We start from the raw sequence: 16,329 nt of genomic DNA, 5'->3' as shown, positions 1-16,329 counted from the left end.
TTCATGTCACTCCAAGTTAGAGTTTTCCAACTGAGGTCCCAGACATTGTGGCATTATCTCTGCTGTGTCCTGTCAGAATTTCTGACCCACAGAACTTATAAGCATAATGAAATGGTGGTTACTTTATACTACCATCTTTGGTGAATTGTTACACTGCAATAGCTAATGAAACACTAAACAAACATATGATAGATTCTGTGGGCTACCCAATACCTTCCAAAAAATTCCTTTTTTTCCGATTAAGTTAAACAGAATTGGTTTCTATTGCTGCAATCAAGAATCTTGGTTGGTATATATATATATATATATATAATGAAACACCATGCAACCCTTAAACTAATGATATAGTTGCATATTAATTGACATGGTAAGATGTTCAACCTATAATTTTAAGTAAAAACAGCAGGTTCCAAAACAGTATGTACAGAATGGTTTCATTTTTGTCAAATAAAATTATTACTTTTGCATAGAATAAATTCTGGGATGCTATATACTAAAATTAAGTGGTGATTATCTCTAGGTATTGACATAATAGCTTCTTTCTTATGTCTGTGTTTTCTAATTTTTCTAAAATGAACATCAGTTTCTTATGTAACTCTTAAAAATTAAAAAATATTTAAAAAAATAAAAGCCAGAGTTATGGACCCAGGAATTTGAGAGCGCCTGGAATACCCCTCCACCTCTGGAAATTTTGTGTATTTCCCAATGACACCTGGGCTAGCCTGTGACCACACTGGCAACAGACTGTATCATAAGATGTTCAAGGACTTCTGAATCTCAGGCCTCAGGACCACCAGCAGCTTCTGTTTCCTTCCTCTTGCAGTGCTTGTTCTTGGGATGTCCCCTCTCAGAACCCAGCCCATTCCACATGGAGAGGTCACATGGAGGAGAACCGAGACTGTCCTGCTGATAGCCTCATCAGGGCTCCAAGCTGCCGGCCAGTACCAACTGCCAGCCTGGTGAGTGAGTCATTTTGGATTTCAGCCCTGTTGAGCCCCAGATGACTATGGCTTCAACCAACATCACATGGAGCAGAAGAACCACCAGGCTGAGTCTGGTTAGCCCACAGGTATCAGAGATCCTAAAGTGGTTGTTGTTTTAAACCTGAGTTTTGGGGCAATGTGGCGGGCAGCCTCCAACATGGTCACAGTGATCCCACCTCCTGACAGTCACACCCCTGTATAGGCCCTATGCACTTGGTACCAGGGCTGGTCTGCATGGCCAGCATGGTATGGTACCTCCAGGATTAGGCTATAAAGGACCTTGTCTGGGTCCCTCTGTCAGATCGCTCTTCCTGTCCTTTCCGTGGAGAGGCCCCCACGGGGTGAGCAACTCATCCCAGGGTTGCCCAGGACTTCCTGGTTTTAGCATTGAAAGTCTCACATCCTGAGAACCCCCTCAGTTCTGGACAGACCGGGATGGTTAGTCACCCTAGGCCCACGTGGTGAGGAACAGGCATCTGGACAACAGTGAGCAAGAGATGAGACCTCCTACCGACAGCCACGTGAGCAAGCCATCTTGCAAGCAAATCCTCCAGCCCTGGCGAGCCTCGAGCTGACTAAGTCGCAGCTGGAGCTCGACAGCAGCCTCGTGAGAGCCTCTGACTAGACCTGCTCACCTAAGCTGATCCTGGAAGCCTGACCCTCAGAAACTGTGTGAGAAAATAACTATTTGTCATTTTAAGCTACTAAATTTGGGGTAAGTTGTTATACAAGAGTAGACACTTCATACAGGTGGTTGGTTACGTCCCAGTGGATAACAGAAACAGTGGACATAAATGGATCGTGTTCTCCACCCTGCTAAACAGCTGTGATTATCTTCCTGTTTGGGGATTTCTTTTCCTTTCCTGAAAATCAACCTGAGGGAATTTTGCTGCTAGAGTTACTAGACAGTAGTGTCGGGCGGGGCCTGGCTGCTGCTAGGTGAGCTCATTCCAACTCTAATTGTTTTCCAAGCTTTAACCATAAATCCCTTAGGCTCCCTTAGGTCCTCTCACCTCCCCATTTCCAGATGCTCTCTGAGGAGCCCTGATATCCCTGAAGGCCTGAGGCGCTTGCCTAGGCTTCTCTGCTAGCAAAGATCCCTAATGTCTCTCAACATGGGTGTCTGCATGAAGAGAACATACGCGGAGTTCGTGGCCTACAGGACATGCAGATGTGAGGGTCTGGGCGGGCCCCCTTTGACCTCAAAATCTTTTCCAACCAGGCACCAATGTATCTGAGATCTCGCCATTCGAGTGTGATTCATTCACTTGGGAGGAACGATTTTCTTGTCAGTACTTTCTTCTGAATGAGCTTATTAAAGACATTCTTAAGACTATACTTTCAGGGATCATTTCTATAGTCCGTTACTAGAGAAGTTTCTCTGAACGTGTAAAAAAAATTAAATAAATAAAGACATTCTTCTTTAAAGACATGCAGGGTAGCATGAGGTTAGTAGGAACGTACTCCAAGGAGAGCACAGAAAGCAGTTGGGGCCTGGAAAAGCTGACCTCGGTTCCACCTCACCGTGCCATGTTAGACTGATGTGTCTGCAGAGTCAGGCTGCAGGCCCGATGCCTGCAGCACCCCCAGAGTGCTCAGGGGCAGGCTGCTCTATACACTCAGAGACCCAAAGTAGATTAAGATAGAAGTAGCATGTACTGAGTATATTTGTTTCCTAGGGATGCCATAACAAAGTATCATAAACTAGGTAGCTTAAAATAACAGAAATCTATTCTCACAGAATTAGAGGGTCAGCAGGGTTGGGTCCTTCTGAGGGTTGTGAGAGAGAATATGTTCCAAGCCTCCCTCCTAGCTTCTGCCATTTTGCTGGCAATCTTTGTCATTCCTTGGCTTGTTGATGCATCACTCCAATCTCTTTCTTCGTCTTCACATGGCATTCTTCTTGTGTGTATGTCTGTCTCTGTGTCCACATGTCCTACCCTAATGACTTCATCTTAACTTGATTATATGCAAAGACCCCATTTCCAAATAATGTCACCTTCATAGGCACTGGAGGTTAGAACTTCGACATCTTTGGGGGGAATACAATTCACTCCATAACTCTGAGCATTTAGTAAAAACAGTTAATATCCCTGAAATACCAGACACTGCCATGAGAGTCATTTTAGATACATTATTCCTAATCTTCACAAAGATTTCCCCATTTTATAGCTGTAGAAACAGAGGAAAGTTCACATTGTTAGAAAGTATTGGCTCTGGAATCAGATAGCCTGGCTCCACCACTTACCTGTGAAGCCTTGGACAAGTTATTTTACTTTTCTGTGCCTCAGTTTCCTCACTTGTAAAATGAGGATAATACTAATAATCACACCTCCATCCATGCTGGGCTATTGCAAGGATGTTTAAGGATAATGCACAGAGCCTGGCACACAGTCATTACTGAACTCGTGGTAGCTGCTACTGTAAGCTGTGGAATCAAGATTTATTTATTTTTATTTTTACTTTTTTTGAGACAGAGTTTCACTGTGTTGCCCAGGCTAGAGTGAGTGCCGTGGCGTCAGCCTAGCTCACAGCAACCTCAAACTCCTGGGCTCAAGCGATCCTACTGCCTCAGCCTCCCGAGTAGCTGGGACTACAGGCATATGCCACCATGCCCAGCTAATTTTATATATGTATATTTTTTTTTAGCTGTCCATATAATTTCTTTCTATTTTTAGTAGAGATGGGGTCTCGCTCCTGCTCAGGCTGGTCTCAAACTCCTGAGCTCAAGCGATCCTCCTGCCTCAGCCTCCCAGAGTGCTAGGATTACAGGCGTGAGCCACCACGCCCGGCCTAGCTCCAATTCTTTCCTCTCCGATCCAGCATAACGAGGTGTCAGGTACCTCCACATTCGTGATCTCACTGAATCTTCACGATACCCCTGTGAGGCGAATATTTCTGGCTGTATTTTGTGGATGTGGGAACTCAGGCACAGAGAGGTGAGGTAACTTGCCCACGGTCATCCAACAATCAAAACATTCTAATGTGGCTCTGCTGATGCTGATACTTCTTTCACTCTGTTCCTTGTCACCCCAGCACATGGAGGTCCACAGGCCCAATAGGGTGGAGCATTTTCCTTCACCATGGTTGACTAATAACCTCCATGTCTAAGGTAGTCAGGCAAGATTATAAGTTTGGTCAGTAGACCACCCGAGACTACGGCAGCCAGAGCGTTCTGTGTCCCTGAGTGTTGGCTCCTGCAGGGTTCAGGAAGCTCAGGCCAGAAGATCTGCTGTTAATTCTTGAGGAAGTCCTTCAGAAGGAAGATCTCACATTCTCTCTCTCTCTCTCTCTCTCTCTCTCTCTGTCACACACACACACACACACACACACACAGCTTATAAGAGGCCTCACCCGTGGGACAAGCAACTAACCACTGAAGGAGGATAGGCTACATAACATTTTTCAGTTCGGAAGCCTGAAAAGTAAGAACCAACTCCCAGGTCCAATCCAAAGTTGTCTGGCAAATCGGTGCTAGAGAGGATTCCAAAAGGCAAAAATAAAAACAACCTCCTCCAAATGCAAACACTTAAGAGATGGACACTCGGGTTTCTTTGTCAGGATGGAAAGAGGGCTGGAGCAGCAGAGGGCTCCGGCTGGACCTTTCTCTGTTCTCCCTCCCCCTCTGCCCCGCCTGTTCCTCCACACCGCCGTCTAGTTCTTCAAATGCCTGAGGAGAGAAGACATTTCACATGGCCACTCACGGGCTTCACCTGGCCCTTAGACAAGTTTTGTTTAGCCTGCACACATTTTTAAGTAGTTGTTAACATTTTAAAGCAAGAAATTTTACCTAAGATGAATCTGGATTTTTTTCTGCTTTTAAAAAGTCAAAGATTCTAGCCAGGTGGCTCTGTATTCCTGAGTGATAAGTGTGAGACGTGGGTGCCTCCAAGTTCGTTATTTTTATACCCAGACTACTTTTCATCTGTGCCCGGTCCCTGCAAGAATTCGAGTTTTGCACTCCAGGCCAACTGAGACCTCACCTCTACCTGTCCAATGAAACAGATATCACCTCACCCTGACATTCAAAGTTCTTTCACAGCATGGCTTATTCAGACTTACCACCCACGACTACATTTCATTCAAAATTTATCTACTCCTTCATCCCCTACAGGTCTCTTATTTCTGCATTAATGGCTTTTCTAGTGCTTTTTTATTTCCTCCAAGATGCCTTCCATCCCAACTTGGCCTTGGAACTCTTCCACATCTTTTATGATCCACGTGAAGGCCTTTTCAGAATCTCCCAGATAGATGTACGCTTTCTTTCCTTTGATGCTCCAAAGCAACTTGGTATGTTTTGAAATACTTGTTTTGGATTTTCACAACTTCACATATTTGCATATTATAATTCCCCTTCCTGGAATTCACTTCCCTCTTCCTCTGCCTGTTAAAGTTCTAATTCTTCTACATTCACTCATAGGTCACTCACTCCCTTTGGCTTCCTTCTTCATTTACCTGAGCAGAATGAGCTGGTTTCTCTTCTATGAGATGCTAAGCTGCTTGATTTCAAGCAAATAAATTATCTGTCTCTCTTGCCTCATATATAAAATGACAATGATAATGATAAAACCTACAGCAAAGAGTTGCAGTGAATACTAATTAGTTGCAACACAGCTAAACTATCAATAAAGATAGACTAGTGTTTTTCTCTCTGTATTGGCACTAGAGACAATGGGTATGTCTCTAGTGGGCACGTGTCTTCCCTACCAGCTTGTGGGCTTCAGAGTGAGGACTGTGTCTTATTCATCTTTCTAATGCTTAATAAACATGTATGGGATGAACAAACCAACTCATAATTATGCGTATATTGGTTTCATGACATCTACTTGAGGGTTACCTCCTTGAGGTTGTCAACTGGGTCTTTCTTTTTTTTTTTTTTTTTTTTTGAGACAGAGTCTCACTTTGTTGCCCGGGCTAGAGTGAGTGCCGTGGCGTCAGCCTAGCTCACAGCAACCTCAAACTCCTGGGCTCAAGCGATCCTCCTGTCTCAGCCTCCCGAGTAGCTGGGACTACAGGCATGCACCACCATGTCCGGCTAATTTTTTCTATATATATTTTTAGCTGTCCATATAATTTCTTTCTATTTTTTTTAGTAGAGATGGGGTCTCGCTCTTGCTCAGGCTGGTCTCGAACTCCTGAGCTCAAACGATCCGCCCACCTCGGCCTCCCAGAGAGCTAGGATTACAGGCGTGAGCCACCGCGCCCGGCCTGGGTCTTTCTTTTTGATATAATCTCAGTATCCCTCAGGGCCTGGCACAGTGACTTTAGCAGGCCCTTAATATGTAAATATTTAGTGAATTATTGAATGAAACTCCTAGTCCAGCTTTCAAAGACCAATGAGAAGCAGGAGTCTGTGCTGAGTAACTGCTATGTGCCAGTCCCTATAAACATATCATTCCTTTATTTTGTTTCTCTTGTTTTTGATTTTGTTCATTCACATATCATCTCCTTTAAAGAAACGTGTCTCATTTTATCCTCACCAACACGCATTAGGGTTACTATATTGTTTTACAAAGGAGGGAACAGAGACTTAGAAAGGTTAAGTAAACTTGTGAGATTTCAGAATCCCATTTCTCTTCCTAACACCCCTCTTCTTAGCCAGAATTTTCAGTCAACATCCAGTAAACAGAACAAAATTTCTCAACCTGTCTGTGTTCTAACCTGGAGGGATGGTTTCTATAAATACAGCCCTTCCCTGCCCCTCACTTCCAACCCATCATTCTGCTGTTAAGGGCTTTTTTCTCCTTGTCTTTCCCTTTCTCCCATTTTCCAAGATAATGGAAAGTCTTCCTTGAGAAGGAGCTTGGAAGAAGAGAATTATAATTAAAACTCTCGGCCGGGCGCGGTGGCTCACGCCTGTAATCCTAGCACTCTGGGAGGCCGAGGTGGGCGGATCGTTTGAGCTCAGGAGTTCGAGACCAGCCTGAGCAAGAGCGAGACCCCATCTCTACTAAAAATAGAAAGAAATTATATGGACAGCTAAAAATATATATAGAAAAAATTAGCCGGGCATGGTGGTGCATGCCTGTAGTCCCAGCTACTCGGGAGGCTGAGACAGGAGGATTGCTTGAGCCCAGGAGTTTGAGGTTGCTGTGAGCTAGGCTGATGCCACGGCACTCACTCTAGCCTGGGCAACAGAGTGAGACTCTGTCTCAAAAAAATAAATAAATAAAAATAAAATAAAATAAAACTCTCAGGGCCCAGGGCAAAATGACATTCAAGGCTCCTTGTTCAAAAATTATTAAGAATTTCACTGAATGTGGTAGTTCACAGCTATATTCCCAACACTTTGGGAGGCCAAAGCAGGAAGACCACTTGAGGCCAGGAGTTCACAATCAGCCTGGGCAACACAGTGAGACCCCATCTCTATAACAAAATTTTTAAAAACTAGTCAGGCATGGTGGCATGCACCTGTAATCCCAGCTACTTGGAAGGCTGAGGCAGGAGGATCCTTTGACCCCAAGAATTCAAGGTTTGCAGTGAGCTATGATCGCACCATTGTACTCGAGCCTGTACAAAATAGCGAGGCCTTGTCTCTACACACACACAAAAAAAAGAGGAACGGTCGGGCAAGGTGGCTCATGCCTGTAATCCCAACTACTTGGGAGGCTGAGGCAGGAGGATCACTTGAGCCCAGGAGTTTGAAGTTGCTGTGAGCTAGGCTGATCCTCTGGCACACTAGCCCAGACAACAGAATGAGACTCTGTCTCAAACAAAAATAAAAAATAGGAAGAAAGCTCAGGTTAGACTACTGAAATGATGAGAGACCACATGGAGATAGAGGAAACTGGCCATCCCTCAGCTCTTCCTGACACCCCAGTGAAGTCATCAGAAAACCCATCTTGGTCACTCTCACCCTAGCCAGGCTCCCACCTGAATGTGGTCACATGAATGACCCTAGCCAACACCACATGGAGCAGAAGAACCACCCAGCTGAGCCCTGTGCCATCTCCTCCTCCCACATAACACTCGGCACGTGGCTGGGTAGGCACGACCACACTGGCTGAGCAGGCCCAACAGTGGTTCTCACCTTAACTGCGTTAGAATCACCTGGAGAGCTTTTCAACATCCCCATGGTGGTCCCACCCCCAGAGGTTTGGATTCCTTGCTCAGGGAGAGGGAGGGCCACTGGGATGGGTGAAGAGCAGTGGGGATGGGCAATAACTCATCATGGAAAAAAAGGAAGTGACTCTTCAGCCAGAACAGGCCTAGGTTCAAATCTTGCCCCTGCCTCTTACTAGAGGTACATCCCCTCTGACCTTTCTCTTCTATAAAACGGGTGACTATTATCTCCCTCTCCAGGGAGCTAAGGGGAGTCAGTTGCAGTAGAACAAAGTGATTAAAAGACCTTGGAGGCAGAGACAGTGGGGTTAGACTCCTGGCCCTAGTACTATGAGAAATAAGGGTATGTTATGAACAACTGTATCAAAAGATTCTGCAGCTTAAATGAAATAGATCAATTACTTGAAAAATCTAAACTATCAAAACTCTCTTAAGAAGGAATAGGCAACCTGAGTAGTCCTATATGTACTAAATTGAATTTGTAGCTTAAAATTCCAGGCCCTGATGGCGTCTCTGGTGAATTTAACCAAAACCGTGGGAGAGTCCAGGCTATACACATTTACTTAAAATCTCAGAAGATGGAGATGATAAAACTTACCGCTGCATTAGCTACAAGGTACTGGACTGGACTCCTGGCCTGCTGTGCCTCTGACTAGTGAGTGACTTTGGGTAAAGCCCTTCACCTCTAGGTACTGCAGGATTTTTAGCAGGAAAATGTTAAGATTCTAAGAATGCTCTGCTGTGCATTAGGCACCGGAGAAAAAAATATACCTGCTTGATGCTTGGAGGGGAGGGAGACAGACCCCTGGACAGCAGGACTCTGCTTGGGGCCCTTTCACAAGAGGACACCTCCCTGGGGGCCCACGTAGGCAAGAGAAAGATTTGACCAACGGTTTGACCCTGTAGTCAATGATAAGAAATTTTCGGAAAGAGAAGGTATGCTTCTAAACACTTTATATATATTACCTTTTTCAATGACCCGAAATGCAGGCAAAATTATTGTCCCCATTTTGGCGATAAGAAAACTTCAGCTCATAAAATTTAAGTGCCTGCCTGGCATAAGGTCACCTGAACTGTCTGACTCCAAGACACTGGCACCCACCATGGTAACAGTACAGAAGCATTGCTTATTTCTGTTTTCTAAAGTGCAAGGGGGGCCGGGTGCAGTGGCTCACACCTGTATTTCTAGCACTCTGGGAAGCCGAGGTGGGTGGATTGTTTGAGCTCAGGAGTTTGAGACCAGCCTGAGCAAGAGCGAGACCCCATCTCTACTAAAAATAGAAAGAAATTATATGGACAGCTAAAAATATATATAGAAAAAATTAGCCGGGCATGGTGGCATGTGCCTGTAGTCCCAGCTACTCAGGAGGCTGAGGCAGGAGGATCGCTTGAGCCCAGGAGTTTGAGGTTGCTGTGAGCAAGGCTCACGCCAAAGCACTCTAGCCTGGGCAACAGAGTGAGACTCTGTCTCAAAAATAAATAAATAAAGTCCAAGGGGCATAACTCTATTCTCTCCCATTGGCCCTGCCTGCTTCTCTCTCTACCAATATCTGCATGCCTGAGCACCTAGACCTCCCTGCTCAGCCTGGAGACACTCCAACCCAAACAAAAGCCAATGGCCAGCCATCTTCTCCAGAGAAACCCTTTGATGATTTAACTTTAGAACAAATATTAATATTACCACCTTTCAGACAGTTGCTGAGGCATATTAAAAATTGTTATAAATTCTTCAACATTCCTTCCATGGATATGTGGGGTCTACGGCCCTTGTTCTTCAATCTGGGCAGGCTCTGTGATTGCTTCAACGATAGAACACAGCAGAAGTGATTCTGTGCCAGTTTCCAGGCCCAGGTCATAGTTTGGCACCTTCCTCCTCCTGCCCTTTGGACACTTGCTCTGGAAGTCCTGAGCCAGCACAGGAGAATCCATTTACCCTGAAAGCGTCACACTGCTGAGGCCACAGGGAGGCCCTTCGGTCAGTGGCTTCAGCTGAGCCCGGCCTTCCAGCCGTCTCCACCGAGGCAGCAGATTTGTGATTGAGGAAGGCATCTTGACCCTCCACCCCAGCCCATTCACCAGATAAATACACCTGAGTGACCCCAGTCAATGCCACATGGAGCAGAAGAATGGTAGAGCTAGGACTTGCCCAAATTCCTGGCTCCAGATTGTGAGATACAACAAAATGATTGTTGTTTAAAGCCACTAAGTTTGGGGCCGATTTGTTACATGGTGATAGATAACTGAAACAGTTGGGGAAAAAAATCTTTAATCTCATTATTTTCTTCAAATCTTTTTACAAGGTAATGAAGAAAAATACACACAGACACAGCTCAGAGAAGCGGAAGGGAACTAACATTTATTGAGCACCTAATTTGATTTCTGCCTGGTGCTTTTACATGACTTAACTAATACTCAAGACAAGCCATGTATTTTATCTACATTTTAAAAAAGAAGAAAACCAAAGCCTAGAGAAGTTAAGGAACTTGCAGCTGATCACATATCTTGAGAGTAGGGGAAATGGAAATTGAACCCCTCGTCTGGCCTATCCAGCTAGAAAATCCATATCCTTGTCGCCATCCCGCATCCCCACACCACCTCTCTCGCCTCTGCTGGTAGTCTGAGCTCCACCTAACATGACATCATGTGTGGTTTTTCATGTTGCTACAAAGCCTTCAAAACTCTCCTTTTAAATGGTCACATACTATTCCAACTATAGTTTACATACCATTCCCCTATTTTGAGTATTTGCATTCCTTCTGAATCTTTTTGCAATTAAAGGGAATTCTGAAAGGAACAAGCCATATCACGTAGACGTAAAGCAGAAATGCTAGAGGGAGAGGTGGGCCATTCTTGGGCTCCTTTGGTATTACCAGCAATCTCATCTGCGCAGCTCCACCTCCAGCTCTGCCCCGCTCATCTGCCCCTTCTCCACCCGGACTGCCCTAATGAACCTGGTTGCCCAGTCACCTGAGGGGAGTGTCCTGGCCTTGCTGTGTCCCGAGGAAGGTGGAGCAGCAGAGAAGGTGGAGAATAACAATTCCCTTGGAATTTACATGCCATTCAGGCCAGATGAGTTAATCACCCTTTAAGATTTAGCGCAGACCTCATCTGTCTTAAACAGCTTGGACAGCCGGAAAAATTAAGATCCTCTCAGGATGCTTGTTGGCTTTGAAAAGATTATAAATCCTCTTATCTCAGAAAGGCCAGGTGAAGGATTTGTAAATCCCATTAAGAATTTTAGCCTTTATCCTGAGGGCAATGGGTAGCCATTGAATGGTTTTAAACAGAGGATGATGGCCTGATCAGATGTTTTTGATCTAGAAAGAACACTCTGGGTGGAGGGCAGTTGTAGGATTTAATGATTAAGGGACTGGAGGGTGGGAAAGGGAGGACTCCACGATGCCCCTAGGATTCTGCCCAGGACAGCTGGGTGGGGAGGATGAGGAGCAGGAAGGGGAGGGAATGACAGGGGAGTAGCTCCTTTTCGGACCAGGTGAGTTAGCATACCTGAGGGTAGGGCCCAGGGCAGGCTGGGATTTGAGGCAATCAAGCAGGCTGATTTACAGATGCTTGTCCCCCCAGGCTTTTGCTGGCTGGCTACTTGGTCACATGGACCCAGGCCCAGGAGGGATGGCACCACCAGCCAGGCTAGCCCAGGGAATTGAGCATTCTGGGAGGCCACCGCTGGCCCAGCAGCAGAACTGGGAACACTGGGGAAGTCCTTGAGGCCGTGAAGATTGCTGAACCCATGAGACTGCTAATCTCCTTCTTCCTGCGCAGGGAGTTCTAGATTACCCCTTCTTCAGGGGCTGTTTGGGTTGGAGGTTATCAAATCCCTGGAGCTTTTCAATTTGATGTTTCTTATTAATTTTATATTTTAAAAAAAGTATCATCCCAGGTGTAGCCTCAGGAAAAAAATCCCCTGGTCCCTCCCTTCCCAAAGATCTACAGCCAGCAGGAAACTGGTGCCAAGGTGACTCAGGACAGCATGGGCTGGACCGATGCTTTGAGAGCGGTATAAGACCCAGCAAACTGGGGGAGGCAGAGTTCATCCAAACAGTGGGCATCCAGGAAGGTGCAGAAGGTGATGAGTTTTCTGAGCCCTAAAGAAAGTTTGACTTCCACAGGTGGAGAGGAGAGGGCGAGACATTCTCAGAAGAGACAACAGCTGTGCAAAGATCCAAAGATGGGAAAATACAGGACATTCTGAGCCAAGGGATCTTTGCAGGGGCACAATACTTTCAAGATGTAAAGAGACACAATTGGTCCTATTGCTCAGATTCACAAGATTGTGACACTCTTGAGACAACCTAGCCTTGGCCCTGAACACAACCATCATCATCAGCGGCTGAGATAGAAACTTTCTGTTGACTTCCTGCCTGGAAATGCTAGGAAACTCTGTCCCTAATTGCCTCATTCCCAAAAAGCAACTTTCCAGATCCTTAAGATGTACATTTTTGGTACTACCCTCATCTCTCCCTGCAACTTACTTCCTTACCTATATTTTTCCATTTACCTTCTGTCCATCTAAGCCTTTAGAGGAGGAGGTATGTACAAACAACCCTACAAAACACTAAACTCATAATATTATATTTCAAAAGAAATCTAGTGTCCACCCAATCTTCAAAGAGGCCAAATGTGCCCTCTGAGTCTCAAGGGTGAGACTTGGATATGAACAGAGCAGGCAGGGTCCAGCACAGGACCTGATAGGAAAGTCCAATTCCTAAATGAAAGGCAGGAAGGAGCAAGCTTGTGCACGGGACCCTGGGGGTGGGGTTGAGAGTGAACTGCACTGAAAGCACAGGACCTCCTTGGGGACCTCAGGAGGTTAAAGTCTACCTGGCTGCATAGCTTCAACTGAGGCTGGTCAGGCAAGATCAGATGCCAGGTAATTTTTATCCAAATAGCATCTCAAGGGTTAAGAGAGGAGATTTTCAGACTTCACATTTTTCACAGCTAGGAAATGAGGCTCCCTTCTCTGTAGGACATCCTGGGGAAAGTGAAGGGCCTAGGGACTTGGGAATTGTGTTGGGCTGATAACCACGTTCCAGCATTTGCAGACTTGCAGTATGGCAGGGTACGGCCGGGGTAGGTGGGATCTGAGCTGCTTTGCCACAGAAGTTAGGGGAAGTTAGGGGAGCGGGGAGAGGCACAACACCATTGAGAACCTTTCGTTGACTTTGTTATTTTACTGAGAACCTCTAAGTCGAGTTATTATTCTTCATTGAATAATGAAGTTTGGAAGCAGGTTCAATACATAATAGATAATTGTGAACTACTGACTTATACACATTCACAAAATCAGCTTTAACTGTTGGCACCAGGAAAAAAATATATACATTCACAATTGTTTACAAATACATGACATGCATTTGTGTTCCTCTAGGGCCTCTTGGCCCACAGACGCCCAACAGGACCAGATTTTCCAGCAACAAGAGTGAAAGCCCAGACAGCCTCACAAAAATTTCCAATTTCTATCCTTTGGAGGTCCTCAGGCTGGGCTTCCCATTGCATGGAAAGACCTGTCTGAGGCTAGGGAGGGGTTGGGGGCCAGACCCCAGAATCACCCCATCTAGGATAAAATCCGCTGAGGAGCTTGGGCCATCAAAATGCTTTCTTCCTCTGTGAAATCATTCCACAGAAGGACAATCAATGATTACATGAGGCTCCCTTTGCCCCTCTCTCAAACACTTGACTGGGGCATAGGCCAGTAAGCCAAGTTCTATTTGGGCTCAGAGGGAGAGTGATGCCCCAGCTCCCAAAAAGACTGAGTGAGAAAGCAGGTAGTAGTGAGGTACTTAGGAATGAGCCACAGTGTCGCTAAGCAGACAGGGTAATGCATAGTGGCTGTTTTGAGGTCATGAATGAGTTAGTATGAGGAGTATAAACTATATATAAACAGAAGATTTGAAATAAGAGCCCAAAATACCAAGCTATTTCATATTTAGTGACTGCAAATGCAAAGTGAAACTTTAATTTGTTTTTTTGTTTGTTTGTTTGTTTTTTGAGACAGGGTCTCTGTCACCTGGGCCAGAGGGCAGTGGCATCATCATGGCTCATTGCAGCCTCAAACTCCTGGGCTCAAGCGATCCTCCTGCCTCAGCCTCCAGAGTAGCTGGGACTACAGGTGTGTGCCATTATGCCTGCCTAATTTTTCTATTTTTTTGTAGAGACGGGGTCTTGCTCTTGCTCAGGGTGGTCTTGAACTCCTGACCTCAAGTGATCCTCCTGCCTTGGCCTCCCAGCGTGCTAGGATTACAGGCATGAGCCACCACACCCAGATGTTTTTGTTCTTTTCTGATTGCCAACCAATGTTCTCTGATGGTCTACTATGGGGCAGTTACTCACTCAAAAATCACTGAGGATGCTGTGGTGAATGGATGGTGGGGTCAAAGAGGACAGGTGAAAGGATAGTCACCAAAGCCCCCGTGTACTATAAATCAGGATACATGTCAGCATAAGCATCATCACCACTTTAATCATGGCTAACACTCATCCTAACATTGTGTTTCCTATTTGCTGGGCACTGAGCTGAGTGCTTTAAATTCATCCCCACGTTTAATCCTCACAACTCCACAAGGCAGGTGTGCTTATCATTCCCACTTTACAGATGAAAAAAGTCTGAGATGCAGAGAAGTTACTACTTGCTAGGAGGAGGCAGAACTGTGACTTGATCCCAGGTCTGACTCCAGAAAGCATGTACTTGACCATAGGGTAAAGAGCAGAATCCCTGAGAGAGTAAAGCACATGCCTTCAACTAGGCACAGAGGAGATCCCCTAGCACTCTCTACCCTCTCACCCCCTCCCTGCTTTATTCAGCCCAAGGAGGATGACAATATCATTGCCCTACTGGCCTGGTAACCCGGACTGGGGAGGCTCTGAGTCAGAAGCAGAAAATGCCGGACAATTTCACATCCAGTTGTTAGGTCATGAAGTAGAATCAGGAACGGAGTTGAAGTCAGGGACAGGATAATCGTGCCTTGCCAACATAATTATATCCCTTGTACCCCGTGATCAAAATGATTGAGTCAGAAGGTCTTGCTTTGTGCCAGAGTCACTTGACTGGCTCCCAGAGTGGCCACCCAGGGTAGCTTTTCCTCGGTAAATTTGCCACAGAGCTTAAGCTGGTTCACAGCCAAATCAGTGTCCTGGGGGGCTTATCTGCCTGGAGAATCCCGGCTCCCAGCAATCCAACTCATAGGAGGCCAAAGTATATAACCACATGCCAATGTATTCGTTAGCAGTTGGTGTTAGCCCTTCAGTAACTGACACGTTCCTCCCCCAACTGGGGCAGCCTTTTCCCAACATCAGCGATCCCAGGGAGCCAAATTCGTCATTAGCAGGCTGGTTGGTGAGTATATCCTGAGAGTTAGGAGAGGCTGACCTTCTGAGAGCTATTTCACCCAAGTCAGGGTGAATCATCTCCACCCCACAGCAGGTCACATCTGTGTGGGCACCAATTTCATGCTACTCTTTCCTGGATAGAGATGAGCAGTAAGTGCCAACTTCTGGCTTTTGGCTTTATCCTATTTCTTTTTCCTTCCTTTTGCTATTCTCCAGCCTCATCCCTCATCCTTCAGTTCACACATTCTCCATACAATAAAGTTGATGAGGTTGCTGATCATTCAGTTGTCCTCACATCCCAGCCCTCCCCCTCAACTCACACACATCAGGGAAGTCGCCCTGATGGATGGGTAGGTTGTTCTCGAGCCCTTCATTCATTTACAAAACTTTTTGGTTTATCTTCAACTATATTAGGTTGAACCTTACGAGATCATTGTTTTGTCAAAAACAGTGAAACAGCAGCAGCTTCATGTGGTTTAATTAACAACAAACCAGACTCTTTGGGTGTAGATTTGAGTGTGACTCCCTTTCCCAAGCCTTGATGGTGGGTATGTGTGGGTGTGTGTGTCTATGTCAGGGGGCAGGGAAGGGGAGGCATGCATAGCAGCTCTCTCCCTCTTTATGGAAGGAAATAAGCTCTCCTGGGTAGTCACTGGTATCTGGGTCCTCATTTCTTTACTGTCCATGCCTCCTCCAGCTAGGGCCTTAATGCCAGGGATAAGCTAAGGAGGGACTTGAGGTTGAGGGAGAAGGTTGAATTCTTTTATTTCTTTACATTTTATATTTTTATTAGGTCCCACCAAGATATGAACTCGGACTGCTGCATTCAAAGTCCAGAGTGTTAACCATTACACAATGGGGCCAGGCCAAAAAGGTTGAATTCTTTGTTTTATGTGGCAGAGTTAGCATGTGTTCAGAAGCCAACAAAGAAACACTTTTT

General features: G+C 45.7%; 1 pseudogene; it reads left to right on the top strand.

Annotated features, from left to right (window-relative positions):
* Positions 1–2,312: 2,312 nt before the first annotated feature.
* LOC138388692 (small nucleolar RNA U3) lies at positions 2,313–2,392 on the top strand (annotated as a pseudogene).
* The last annotated feature ends 13,937 nt before the right edge of the window (positions 2,393–16,329 follow it).

This window comes from Eulemur rufifrons, chromosome 7 (genome assembly GCF_041146395.1).
Source record: "Eulemur rufifrons isolate Redbay chromosome 7, OSU_ERuf_1, whole genome shotgun sequence".
Lineage (NCBI taxonomy): Eukaryota > Metazoa > Chordata > Mammalia > Primates > Lemuridae > Eulemur > Eulemur rufifrons.
This window is presented reverse-complemented; position numbering and strand designations above follow the sequence as displayed.